Source organism: Schistocerca serialis, chromosome 12 (assembly GCF_023864345.2).
Source record: "Schistocerca serialis cubense isolate TAMUIC-IGC-003099 chromosome 12, iqSchSeri2.2, whole genome shotgun sequence".
Taxonomy (NCBI): Eukaryota; Metazoa; Arthropoda; class Insecta; order Orthoptera; family Acrididae; genus Schistocerca; species Schistocerca serialis.
The window spans coordinates 60,209,218-60,222,508 of NC_064649.1; the positions used below are offsets into that span (position 1 = coordinate 60,209,218).

The 13,291-nt window shown below is 43.2% G+C and overlaps 1 pseudogene; it reads left to right on the plus strand.

The window, feature by feature from the left end:
* The first annotated feature begins 4,867 nt into the window (after window positions 1-4,867).
* On the plus strand, window positions 4,868-4,985 carry LOC126428646 (5S ribosomal RNA; annotated as a pseudogene).
* Window positions 4,986-13,291: the final 8,306 nt, after the last annotated feature.

The following is a 13,291-nucleotide window of genomic DNA, read 5'->3' on the forward strand; positions in this document are numbered from 1 at the left end:
AAATCATCGTAGGGTCTCTACTTTGCTATAGACATTCTGTAACCAATTTTCTGCTTACTCAAAATCTTTGCGGCTGTACCGCTTTCGAGTAATATACTCCGTATGGTCAAAAGTATCCGGGCACCTCCATGTAACACAGAGTCGACCACCAAATGTAACATAATGGGTCAGCCAGGAGAGTAGAGCGAATTCGAACGAGGACTAGTCATGCGATGTCACCCGAGTAACAACTGTGGTGTCACCGCCAGACACCACACTTGCTAGGTGGTAGCCTTTAAATCGGCCGCGGTCCGTTAGTATAAGCTGGACCCGCGTGTCGCCACTGTCAGTGATTGCAGACCGAGCGCCACCACACCGCAGGTCTAAAGAGACGTCCTAGCACTCGCCCCAGTTGTACAGCAGACTTTTACAGAAATGGTTCACTGACAAATACGCTCTCATTTGCCGAGACGATAGTTAGCATAGCCTTCAGCTACGTCATTTGCTAGCAAGGCGCCATTACCAGTTTATATTGAGATTATAATTCATTATCAACAAGAGCGATGGATTAAAGTTAAGTATTCCAGAAGCTATGTACTATTTTTGGCTACTATAATTCCTTGTCATTTTCCAGACCTCACGCCAGCCTGCGTGAGCTTAAACGCGTGCCTTTCGGCTTCCTCCAAACTCCGTGAATTGGCTCCTGCCAATCCACAACAACAACTCCATCACAGACGTTTCAACCCTCCCAAAACTCCTCAGTTCAGCTGTTGGTGATATGATTGTGAGGAACAAACGCGAAGTAGCATCCACAGGTAAACCGAGACCAGTGATCGAGCAGCTCCTCATCACACATTTCTGCACTCTGTGCTAAGTGACGCTTGAGGTGGAGGAAAGAGCAATGCTACTGACAGTGGGTGTCTGGTAACGACTTACTTGAACTGTTGAATCACCCCGTGCCCTGAGGCAATCCAATGGAAGGGTTTGGGTTTGTTTGACGAATGCCAAAGAACGTTAGCCACCATCATGTGTAGTGCCTTCAGTGAAGTACTTAGGAGGTGGTGTTACGGTGGCGGGCGTTACTTGTGATTACCGTTTGGTACTGTTACTGCTCGTAAGAAAACGCTAAATGCGGATGGATATGAACGCATTTTATACAGCAATGTGTACTCACACAGGACCTCTCCTGTCCAGAGATGATGATTTTCATATAATCATCACACTGCATCCTGTCGTATAGTGGCATCTGTGATGCGATGGTCTGCGGGCAATATCTTCCCTGCGGGCAGTAGCCTGCCTGAAATGAGCCGAGCTGCTCAGAATCCAGACCTGAACCCAGTGGAACAGCTTTGAGATGAGACAGAACACCGACTTCGCTCAGACCCCAGCGTCTAAGGTCATTATTTCTCTGACTCCGGCTCTCGACGAAGAGTGAGCTGCGATTTCTCGACAGTTATTCAGACACGTCACTAAAAGTGTCGGCAGCAGGCTTAGAGCCATCACAGCAACCTCATGCCCAATGCTAGGTGTCCAGATACTTTTGATGAGATAGTGTACTTGGAGTTCCTCCAGCGCTTGGTAATACCATTCCTGGTTGGCTTTCTTGCCTATTTGTGATAAATGGATCTACGGGGTGACATAAAAAGGGTGGAAACAAGTTCTAGAATAAGGCAAAAATGTCATCCAGACGATGTATGTCTTTCAGTATATGTGAAGAAGTCGTATACATCATTTTTGTAAGTCTAGAAAAAAGCTTAAGGGTTGTTAGAACCACATTCAGACTATTGCTCTACCATGTAAACGTAGGCTTGCGCGGCCGCTGTCACAGTCAATAAAATTCTTCTGGGTTTGAGGCCGCATTGTCATCTGTAAAATTCCTACGTGCCGGCGAAGGCGCCTTCCTCGGGGTGTATTGCTAACAGTTAGCAATACACCCGTTAGCAATACACTCTGAGGAAGGCGCATTCGGTGAAACATCGGAATTTTACAGATAACAATTTGGCCTCAAACCCAGAAGAATTTTATTTATTGCTCTACCGTTTCGCTCACGAGCAGCGCTTAGGGAAAATGACCACCTTAAGCTTGCCGTGGAATGTCTGATTTTTTATATTTTTATTATTTTATCACGATCGCTGTTTCTTCCGAAATACGAGGGTAATCCCAAAAGTAAGGTCTCCTATTTTCTTATAAGTACTTAGACCTGTTTATTTCTACAATGGCTTACGTCAGTTTACAGCTTGAATATTTAGCTACTTTACGACGTAATCACCATTTCTGTCGATGCATTTTTGTAGACGCTGTAGCAGTTTTTATATGCCCATGTCATACCAGCTCGCCACCATGCTGCTCAGAAAGTTATGAACCACTTCTTTCACGTCGTCGTCGGAGCTCAATCGCTTTTCGGCCAAATGTTCTTTTAACCTAGGGAACTAGGTGCCAAGTCAGGACTATAGGGTGGGTAGGTGATTATGTTCCACTGAAACTGTTGCAGGAGAGCAACGGTTTGCCGAGCGATGCGTGGGCGAGCCTTGTCATGGGGAATGTGTAGCCCTTGCTCAACATTCCTCTTCTCCCGTTCTGAATCGCCCGTTTGAGTTTTGGCAGAGTCTCGCAGTGCCTGTCAGCGTTAATTGTGGTACCAGCGATTCAGCTCCGACGACGGGCTGAAAGAAGAGGTTCATAACTTTCTGAACAGCATGACGGCGAGCTGGTATGACATGGGCATACAAAAACGGCCACAGCGTCTACAAAAATGCGTCGACAGAAATGGTGATTATGTCGAAAAATAGCTGTAAACTGATGTAAACCATTGTAGAAATAAAAAGGTCTATGTACTTATAAAAAAAATAGGAGACCTTACTTTTGGAATTGCCCTCGTAGATAAGTGTTAACAAGTTTTTCTACGTGCGTAGTCACAGCGAGAGTTTAGTTGCCTGCGCTGTCAGAAAGTCTGTGCAGCCGTGGTATAAAGCAAATTCAAAACATTCCTTTTAGTACTGATGTGGAGCTCCACAGAGTTCTTATTATTCAGAGCCAGCTGCCACCTCTCGCGCCATGTTGATACCTTGTTTAAACTATTTTGTGGTTTTTCTGTATCTTCTGATGACTTCAATAGGCCGTAAGCAACGGCTTCATACTCAAAAAGACCTGACGGTGCTGTTCAGATCGTCTCCTAAGTCGTTCATGTGGGTTGAGAACAGCAGAAGGCCAGTAACAAGTTCTTGGGGGGATTCTCAGATGTGACGCTTCGGTTCCACTGGATGGCTTTGGGTGGCCTACAACGAACTGTGACTTTTCTGACAGGAAATAACGAATCCAGACGCACAAGTGTGACGATATCCCAAAGACACGCACTTCGATTATGAGCTGCTTGAGGAAGGCGGTTCAAAAAAAATGGTTCAAATGGCTCTGAGCACTATGGGACTCAACTGCTGTGGTCATAAGTCCCCTAGAACTTAGAACTATTTAAACCTAACTAACCTAAGGACATCACACACATCCATGCCCGAGGCAGGATTCGAACCTGCGACCGTAGCGGTCGTGAGGTTCCAGATTGTAGCGCCTTTAACCGCTCGGCCACTCCGGCCGGCGAGGAAGGCGGTGTCAAAAGCATCCTGAAAATCTAGAACTATGGAATCAGCTTGAAAGCTCCTACCGCTAGTGTTCATCACTTCGGGTGAATAAAGAGTCAGTAGTGTCTCATACGAACGAACCTGAATCCGTGCTTGATAAGTGCAATAGATGATAATCTTCGAGGCATTTCATTATGCTGGAACTCTGTCCGCGTGCGAAAATCCTACTACTAGCTAGCCAGTTCCTGCACCAGTAATCGATCGTATGTAGATCTTCCCGCTATTCGATACCGTCTATCTTGAAGGGAGACGCGAATCCAGCCACAAATATTGTCTGTTGATAAGTGCATACGACAAGACGGATATTCATCGAAATATTAAATATTACACACTTTTTTTCCCGTACAGCGTTTCTTTCTTTGCTCGGTAAGAAACTTCAGCAATAATTTTCCGTATTTCCCACCGTGGCACGTTGACCATTACGCTGTTACCTGAGCAACGACTTCGGCGAGAGCCAGACGCCTGCCGTAGCGTGCTTAAACTGCATGTGCCCCGTGGGAGAGAAAATTCTCTAACAGGGCGCTCCACTCACCTTTAAAAACTCCTGTGTAAAAGTTTTAATAACGCGGAAGCATTAGCAGCGGGCACCGTCTGCCACTTCGCCATTTTTCCCTTCGCACCTACTCCCCATCCCCCTCCCCTCTCTAGTTAGCCCCACTCCACAGCTAAATGTTTCCTAGCACTTCGTCTGCAAGAAGAAGGGAAATGGAGATCGGTGATGGAGTACCTTCTTTTCGTACCACGAAAACGGACACGCGCACATCTAGTTCTACGTGTACATTTACACGCCGCAAGCCAGCTCACGTTGCGTGGTGGAGGGTTCTTCTGTCATTTCCCCCCTTTTCCTGTTCCATTCACGAATGCACATCGGCTGAATCATCTTCGATTGACATCCGTGCATTATCCAGTTTCTCTAATTTTCTTGCCTGGTCAGTTAGCGAGACGTATGTTGTCTCACTCTTCTTGCAACGTCCACTCTCGACATTTCGACAGTAAACCTGTCCACGATGCACAGTGCCTTTCTTGCAGCGTGTGCCATCGCAGTTTTGTTGAGCACCTCCTTAACGTTCTCACACCTATTAAACAATCCCGTAACGAAAAACAGTGTTACTCTTCGTTGGATATTTTGTGACTCTCCTATCAAACCAGGTAAGGGTTCCAAACTGATCAGCAACACTGTGCAACCAGTCGCACAAGTGTTTTGTAAGACACTTCATTTGTGGATGAATTAAATTTCCTTAATATTCTTCCTGTGGGGCAACGGCCTTGCCGCAGTGGTTACACCGGTTCCCGTGAGATCACCGAAGTTAAGCGCTGACGGGCGTGGTAGGCCCTTGGATGGGTCACCATCCAGGCTTCCATGCGCTGTTGCCATTTTTCGGGGTGCACTCAGCCTCGTGATGCCAAGTGAAGAGCTATTCGACCGAATAGCAGCGGCTTCGGTCAAAAATACCGTCTTAACGACCGGGAGAGCGGTGTGCTGACCCCACGCCCACCTATCCGCATGCTCCCCTGAGGATGTTCCCGGTAAGCCACTCGCGGCCTGACGACGGAGTGTGTTTTAATATTCTTCTTACGAATGTCAACCGGGCATCTACTTTTCCCATAATTTGTTTCATCTGATCATTCCACTTAAGGTCGCTCCGATTGGTTAATCCATTTCGTCTTATAAGAACACAATATATTTATTTACCTTCAGAGTCACCTGCCAATACCTGCACGAATAATAGATCATACGTAGTGTGACATTATTGGATTTCAGACATTTTGCATATGAGAAAAGCACAGCCATCGAGCTGTAGTTTGTAAGCATGACAACGCGAGAGTAAAGAAACGAAATCTGTTTATAACGTGCGCCTATACCAAGACGCGCGGCCAGCGTTTAAAAGGTACTTTTAAACACTATGACTCGCTGGGCGCAGATATTTAAAATCATTGCCGCAGCGCTTGATAGCAAGAAGCTGCGAAACAGAAGAAAGAACAATTTATCATTTGTTAGGAAAATTCTAGAATCTTTATAGTTAATTGTACTTCTGGTCGCCGATATGTTAACATGTACTTCATTACCTTTGATGTTTGGTCGCCGACTTGTTAAGACGTGTTGTGTAGCATCGCTACACGCTATATTTCATTTAGTGTGAAAAACTACGTTATCATCAAGAAAGAAAACGCTTTTGTAAACCTTGTGACGATAAAAAATACTTACGCGCACGCCAGGACATTTAATTTATACAAAATATCACACATACAAAAGCAGCGATTGTTGGACTGCTCCATGTATGAGAAAAACATAAAAAAGTAAGTTTTGTATTCATTGTAAATTTGTTAATGTTTATAGCTTAACGCCTTTGTTCTTTGAGAATATATTGATGCTTCACTGTACGGAAAATCTATGCTTATTCTTTTCTTTAAATTAACCACAAATAATGTTTATGTTTAAATGAACTTTGTTACAGGTTCGCTCTTTATCGCGGTGTCTCGATTGTATTTGGGAGACCATTAATGTGTTCAGTTTCCGATCTGACAACTTTTTTTACAAAATTTCACTGTTTTGCATTTTTTTTATTATTCAAATAGGTCCCTTAGGTAATTTCATTGAAGAGTCCGATTGCGTGAAAGCAATCCGGGTTAAGAGGTCATTTGAGAAACTATTTTCACGCAATCAATCTGTACGTCTCCTGAACACAATCGAGAACCGACGCATCGTCGATCATTCATTCATTTTTCTCTCTTTCCAAGTCGTCCCAAAAAAAAAAAAAAAAAAAAAAAAAAAAAATAACGGCCAAGGAGAACTGCCGTAAGTACGCAATCTAGTGTTAAAAGGTTGCATTCTTTATCTTGTCGGCAAACATTGCCATAAATTATCATCATCGATGTTATATTTGATTAAATACGAAAAGCAAAAAACCTTTTAACGCTAGAGTAGATAATCTTGCTATTCGCTACCGCCTTCTCGCATTGCTGTTTTCTTATAGACAACCGAACCATCAGCTTTATGAAATTTTCGACCTTATCCTCTAGATGTCGTACATATACACTGATAAGCCAAAACAGTATGACCAGTGCCCATCGCGAAGTTGGATGCCGCGTGGTGGCGTTGCGGGCACTTGACTCGGTACCGAATGTATGTAAGCGGAGCGGACACGGATTGAGGATCACCCTAGCGAATATATGGGCTGCAAATGGCGAAATCCTTTGATACAAGCGACTTTGAGAAATTCTTATTACGCAGAGCGTGTGAACGAGTTTCTCGACTGCTGGTCACGAGCTACAGTATCGAGACTCTACGGACAAACTTACAAGGGCAGTGAAATAACCATTCAGGCGCTGAATGATTGGACGTCCACGACTCTTCATAGAACGTGGCTTTCGGAGGCTACTCTGCTCTGTAAAGCTGGATAGATAGTGAACCGTGGAATTTCTGCCGAAAGAGCACAGTGCTGGTACACTCACAAATTTTGCCGACCACACTGTTCATCGTATATTGTTGAGCATGGAGCTCCGCAACAGACCACCACTACGTGGCCCAACAACATCGTCAACTACGAATTGAGTGGGCACGGGACCATAGGGATTCGACCGTCGATCAATGGAATCGTGTCTGCTCTTCTGCTGAATCACATTTTTGCTACACTAGGTCGATGGTCGTCTCCATAAACGCCATCATCGAGGTGAAATGGGACTCGAAACGTGCAGTGCGCTTCGGATGCAGGCTGCTGGGAGCAGTATTATGCTGTGGGAGACATTTTGCTGCGCTTGCACGGGACCTGTGGTAGTAGTCGAAGACGTGATCACAACTGAGGACCACCTGCATCCCTTCGTGATTGGTGGCTTCCCCGACGGCGATGTCATCTTTCAGCAGTATAATTGTCCGTGTCTCGAAGCCAGAACCGTCCTATAGTGCTATGAGTGGTATTATAGTGAACTCGATGTCTCGGCGACCAAATTCGCCTGATGTAAATCCCATGCATACCCCTCTTGCACGCTGTTGGGCGCCGTCACCTCATACGCAAATCAACGGCCTGTTATTTACTCGAATCACATGAACTGTGCCTAGACATCTAAAGCCACATAACGCCACAAACATATTAACAAACTCTTAGATGCCTGATACGCGGAATCAGTCATGTATTTTGTTTCAAAGACGTAAAAACAATCTGTTAAGCAGGTGGTCAAAATGTCTTGGCTCATCAGCGTATATTGTGAACAGTAACGATACTGTCACATTTCCTTGCTGCACTCCTGAAATTACTTTGACATCTGTCTAGTTCGTACCGTTAGCAGCGACGTGTTGGATTCTGTCTCGAAGGGAGACGCTGAATCCAGCGACAAATCTGGGCTCATACTCGATAATCTCGTATCTTCTTCAGTAAGCGACCGGACGTCACGAAACACGTCGTCAACATGAATGCCTTTGTCTACGGCGTTCTGGATATCACGGAGATGCGTTTCTTTGCGATGCTAGGATTCTGAAAAGCCGTACCTATACTGATTTACGCGTAGCATGGGAAGAAATAAAAAAAAAAAAGAACAGCGCTTCGTCGAACAATACGTGCAAATGCCATTAAATTTGCGTTTTTTACGTTATCAATGAGTAAAGCTGCATAAAAGCACCATATGCAACCAACGTTGTCAGAATACAGTGAGAGAAAGGCGGAAAGCAATGTATGTAGGCGGAACTTTAGTATTAAACGGCCCACAAATGATGTAGTATCAATATACTACTCTTATACCATAACCAGTAATCCACCGCCCCTGATTCTTTAAGAAATCTACGAGGACCTGCTGCATAGTAATTTCTTCGAATTTTTTGTTCAGTTACCAGTATTTTATTTGAGGTATTACATGTCATCTGTGTTACTCGATTTAATCAAGAAGAGAATAGAAGCGCTAGAAATGGGGTGCTACAGGAGAATGCTGAAGATTACGTGGGTGGAGGTACTGAATAGAATTGGTGAGCGAAGAAATTTGTGGTACAACCGGACTAGAAGAAGGGATCAATTTTTAGGACACATACTGCGGCATCAGAGGACCATCAGTTTAGTACTGGTGGAAAGTAATGGCGGTAACAATTGTACATGGAGACCAAGAAATGAATACATTCAGCAAATTCAGGAGGATGTAGGTCGCAGTAGTTACTGAGAAATGAAGAAGATTGCACAGGAAGAGTAGCTTGGAGAGCTGCATCAAACCAGTCTTCGGACTGAATACTACAACAAAAACATGACGTTTTAGCATATTTGCTTTTCCTTGCATTGCACGTGGGCAAGGTTTCCTTTAGCTGGTTTGTTAACATGCATCACTTTCGAGAAGTGCCGAGTTTCCGTTGCTACAAGGTACTCGCGAAAGTCTGTCAGGAACAGTCTGACTTCACTGTTAACGCACAATAACATAATTTACGTTCAAGTACTGTATCTCAAAAATTATCATCAACTTAGGCTCAGTTAAAGTCTAGTTCAGATCTCATTTCGTTAGTGAGACGTTCTCATTCTGGTGTGGTTCTGTGTTGCATGTGTGTAACTGTGTCATTCAGTGTTCGGAATTTTACTTACTCAGTTTCGATACGTTAATCTGCATTTCAATAGAAGCATCCTGAGAATATATTATTTCAACGTTCAGCTTGTAATTTTATGCACAATTCTTACTCTCTTATATTCTTGTGTCTGATTTGCAAGGAACCTACTGTGACATCACGCATTATAGCACTGTTCGTTATACTGCGCAGTACAGTTCCACATGATAGCTTGTTTAGTATACTGTTTTAGGTTTTCTAATCATTTTGGTAAACGTTAATTGGAATACAGTCACAAAATTTGTTTACTCACATCATCAGATAGAATTTACATAAGCACACTACTTGCACTGTTCAGTTGAAAGAATACTCACATTACAATACATTCCCACACGAAAGTTATAAATAGAAGAACAATAAACCAAACAAAACAAACAAAACAGATGCGGTTGTTGAGGAGACTGTGTTGTAGCGTATCCCGACGTCGTTTAATCTGTAGACTGAGGAAGCAGTAAAGAAAACCAAGAGGAAATCTGGGAAGGGAATTAAAGCTCAGGGAGATGACGTAAGGAAGTTGGGTGTTTGCCGATGACAATGTAATTACTTCAGAGCCGGTAGAGGACTTGGCAGAACAGGTGAATGGAATTGATGGTCTCTTGGGAAGAAGAATATCAACGAAAGTAGAACAAAAGTAAGCCAAATCAAAGTAGTCGATGCTGAGGAAACTAGATTAGGAATTCAGGCAATACAAGCAGCCGAAGAGTTTTGCTGTTTGAACAAGAAAATAACGCGAAATGACCAAAGTAGAGAAGATATAAATTGCAGACTGACTATAGCGTGAAAAGCGTTTCTGAAGAAGAGAACTTCATCAACATCGAATTTAATGTAAATGAAAGGAAGTTTTTTCTGAAGATATCTGCACGGAATGAAGCTTTGTACGGAAGTAGAACGTGGACACCGATAGTTCAGACAAGAACAGAGTAGAATTAGCGGTTTTGCAGAAAATGCTGAAGATCAGATGCGTAGATCGCGTTAACTAACGAAGACTCACTAAACCGAGATGGGAAGAAAGTCAAGTGTGGGGAGCTGCATCTATCCTTCTTCAGACTGAAGACGACGACGATGACGACGACGACAACAACAACAACAACAACAACCAGTTTCGGAAGAAGCGCTCTTAACTTTCTGCCGACACCTACGGAAGGTGTCATGGTGAAAGAAAACGTTCTTAGTATTTCTCCAGAGATTCAAAGCGCGTAACTGCACGGATTTTTCTTTATATTGCTGCCACTTTATTACCTAGGATCGAATTGATTGGAGTGTGTTTCTGCCATTTAACTCTATTGTGTATGCACTAAATTAAACAAACTATCACGTCACATTTTGTCCAACATATGAAACAGTCGGGTAAAAACAGGGGGTGTGAATGTCTGTTCCAATCAGTAATGTCCGATTTTGAACCTGGGCAACTAATCTTACTTGAATTAGTTGCTTGGGAGTCCTGCTGTAGCTGAGTGCACTTTGCTCCAGTTCTTTCACTGAGGAAGTAGGTGTGGAGCAACTGGAAATCGGATTCTCTATGTAGTACTTCTCTTGTAAATGTTTTGTTTATTTACAAAACAAGTATTTCTATGCTTGCTGCGGAGGATGGCCACGCAAATAAACTTTTTGCCTATGTAGTATTTTGAACTGCCAAACGACACAAGGGTCTGTTGATAATACTTTCACCTGTCCTATGAATCTCCATACCTAAAATATTCAGGTCGTGTCTCGGCTCCCATTTTAATGTGGACTGTAACTCCTCACACCAGTGGTGTTACAAACGTTGAAGACGAACGCCAAAAGCATCCGACAGGACATTGCATAGTGCAACACTTTGGTTACCGTACAGTCATTGCAACCGATCACCTCATTACACGTAATTACATCAGCTGAGCTTGCTAAGGTGCCCAGAAGTAGTTTCGTGTGATGCAGATGTGAAGGTAATTCAAAGGGTACGCCAAGGGAATGTCACATGCCCGTTACTATTTGTAATGATTATTAATGATGTAGTGGATAGCGCCGTAAACTAGGTGTGGCAATTCGTGGTTAGTGGTGTTGTCCTTAGGAAGTCTGTAACGCTAGATGATTGTGGCGAAACACTGGAAGGTCTGCGGAGGATCGATCATTGGCGCAGTGACTGGCATTTTACCCCCAAGATAAACAAATGTAATCTGTCACCCATAAATAAACGAGGAGATCCTGCCCTGTTCTATTACATTCTTGCCAAAAAATCGTGAAAACAGTGACGACCGAAAAGTACCTTAGAATAACCGTCCAGACTGACGACATAAAATTAGTTGTACGGAAAACAGGTGCCAGGTTTAGATTCGTTGGAGGAACGTGAAGGAAACGCGATTCATTCACGAAAGAAGTCGAGCACCAGACTATTGTTCACTTGAAAGGTTTTGCTCCTATTATCGTATAGCTCTACCCATGTTATTCTCGCTATTAATGGGGTCTTGAAAAAAAGGTATTTCGTATTTAGAGAGGTGGTAGAAGGAGCAAGGAAAGCAAAAATGTCTAGTGAACATGATCTATTCGCTCTTGTGCAACAGAGTTATTAAAGCAAGTGTTTTTCTTGGAACAATGAACTTTTTTTGAAAGTAATTGCAGAGCTCATGAGAAGAAGAATGCAGTGAATTTGTTAAGCCTTTAACGTTTCGCAATGACGTATCTGAATAATGTGCTAAAATTTAGGGCTAGCGCGAGGGGATGCATGCGCTATTGGACTGTTGTAAGCATCGCAGAATGGGGCTCTAGTTCAGATTGCAGCGTATAGGCTATAGGTGTTTACATCTCAATAGCCAATTCAGGCATAACCGTCAGATAATCTTGCGAAACGTTTCAGTGTCAACATTAACATGCGCCATGTTACTGTTCTAGTATTTTTAGGAACTCGATCGCAGTTACAAGATGTACAGGTATGTCGTTCCGTAAAAAAAATGGTTCAAATGGCTCTGAGCACTATGGGGCTTAACATCTTAGGCCATCAGTCCCCTAGAACTTAGAACTACTTAAACCTAACCAACCTAAGGACATCACACACATCCATGCCCGAGGCAGGATTCAAACCTGCGACCATAGCAGTCCCGCGGTTCCGGATTGCAGCGCCTAGAACCGGTTTCATCAAAAATGAGTAATAATAACACTAATAAGTTTTCTGGGGACGATATTTTCCACAGCAAGTATGTACATATCCCGTGCATGTATTTTGTTACACCGTTGATAATCGTAGCTCATGTATCAAGAAAGATATTGAAGCAAGCATTGTTAGTTACTCTTTCATAAAGTAGCTCATTTTTCTTGCTGCAGTCTTAACGTTTAACTGCCTTATGAGTTTCTCCTTTTATGTTATACTGTAGATCTCTTCCGTGAATTTGTTTGTTACTTTTTGCCTGGCTCGATATTTCTGCGGTTCCACCTTCGTCAACATAGCTTAAGAGTTGCACATCCGTTTCGCTTCAAAAAATTCGACTCATATTTGATGACATTTTGGGGTCACTAGACGTCTGAAGGTCGGTAACATGAGAAATGTGATGGTATTTACTAGAATAACGTTTTGTTTAACAAGGCGTCTGATGCCAAGTAATAAACAGCTGTTTATTTGGCGTCTCACGCCCGCAAGTGAGGTACTGGAGTACCTGATTAATTACGAGTGACGATGAAAATCATGTCCGAAAGGACTTTGCATCATAATTCGAAATAATATAGGCACTGAAGTATCGTATTTATCCGCAAATGACTTACAAATAAAATGTCTACCCTGTACGGGAATATACATAACAGATATATGAGTATAGGGTGTAGACGCATGGTTGATGACATGCGGAAGTTTGCATCTAGCCGTGAGTAGTGTTCGAATAGGCTAATGATAAGACCACCCCTCGTAATAAACAAGAATTCCGGGTCTGAGTCCCGGTGAGAGACCAATTTTTACTGTCTTCATTCCATTATACAGATGATGGCTGTCGATGTTCGCAACTGCGAAGACATTTCATGCACTCCTGCTACAGTTGTCTCAGTCCCTGTGTTACCAATCTGTAGTGATTTCCACATCATTTGTGCAGTTTCTAACGTCATACAGTACACACAAAACAAAGTGTGAAAAAAGAAGCAAACCGAAAAT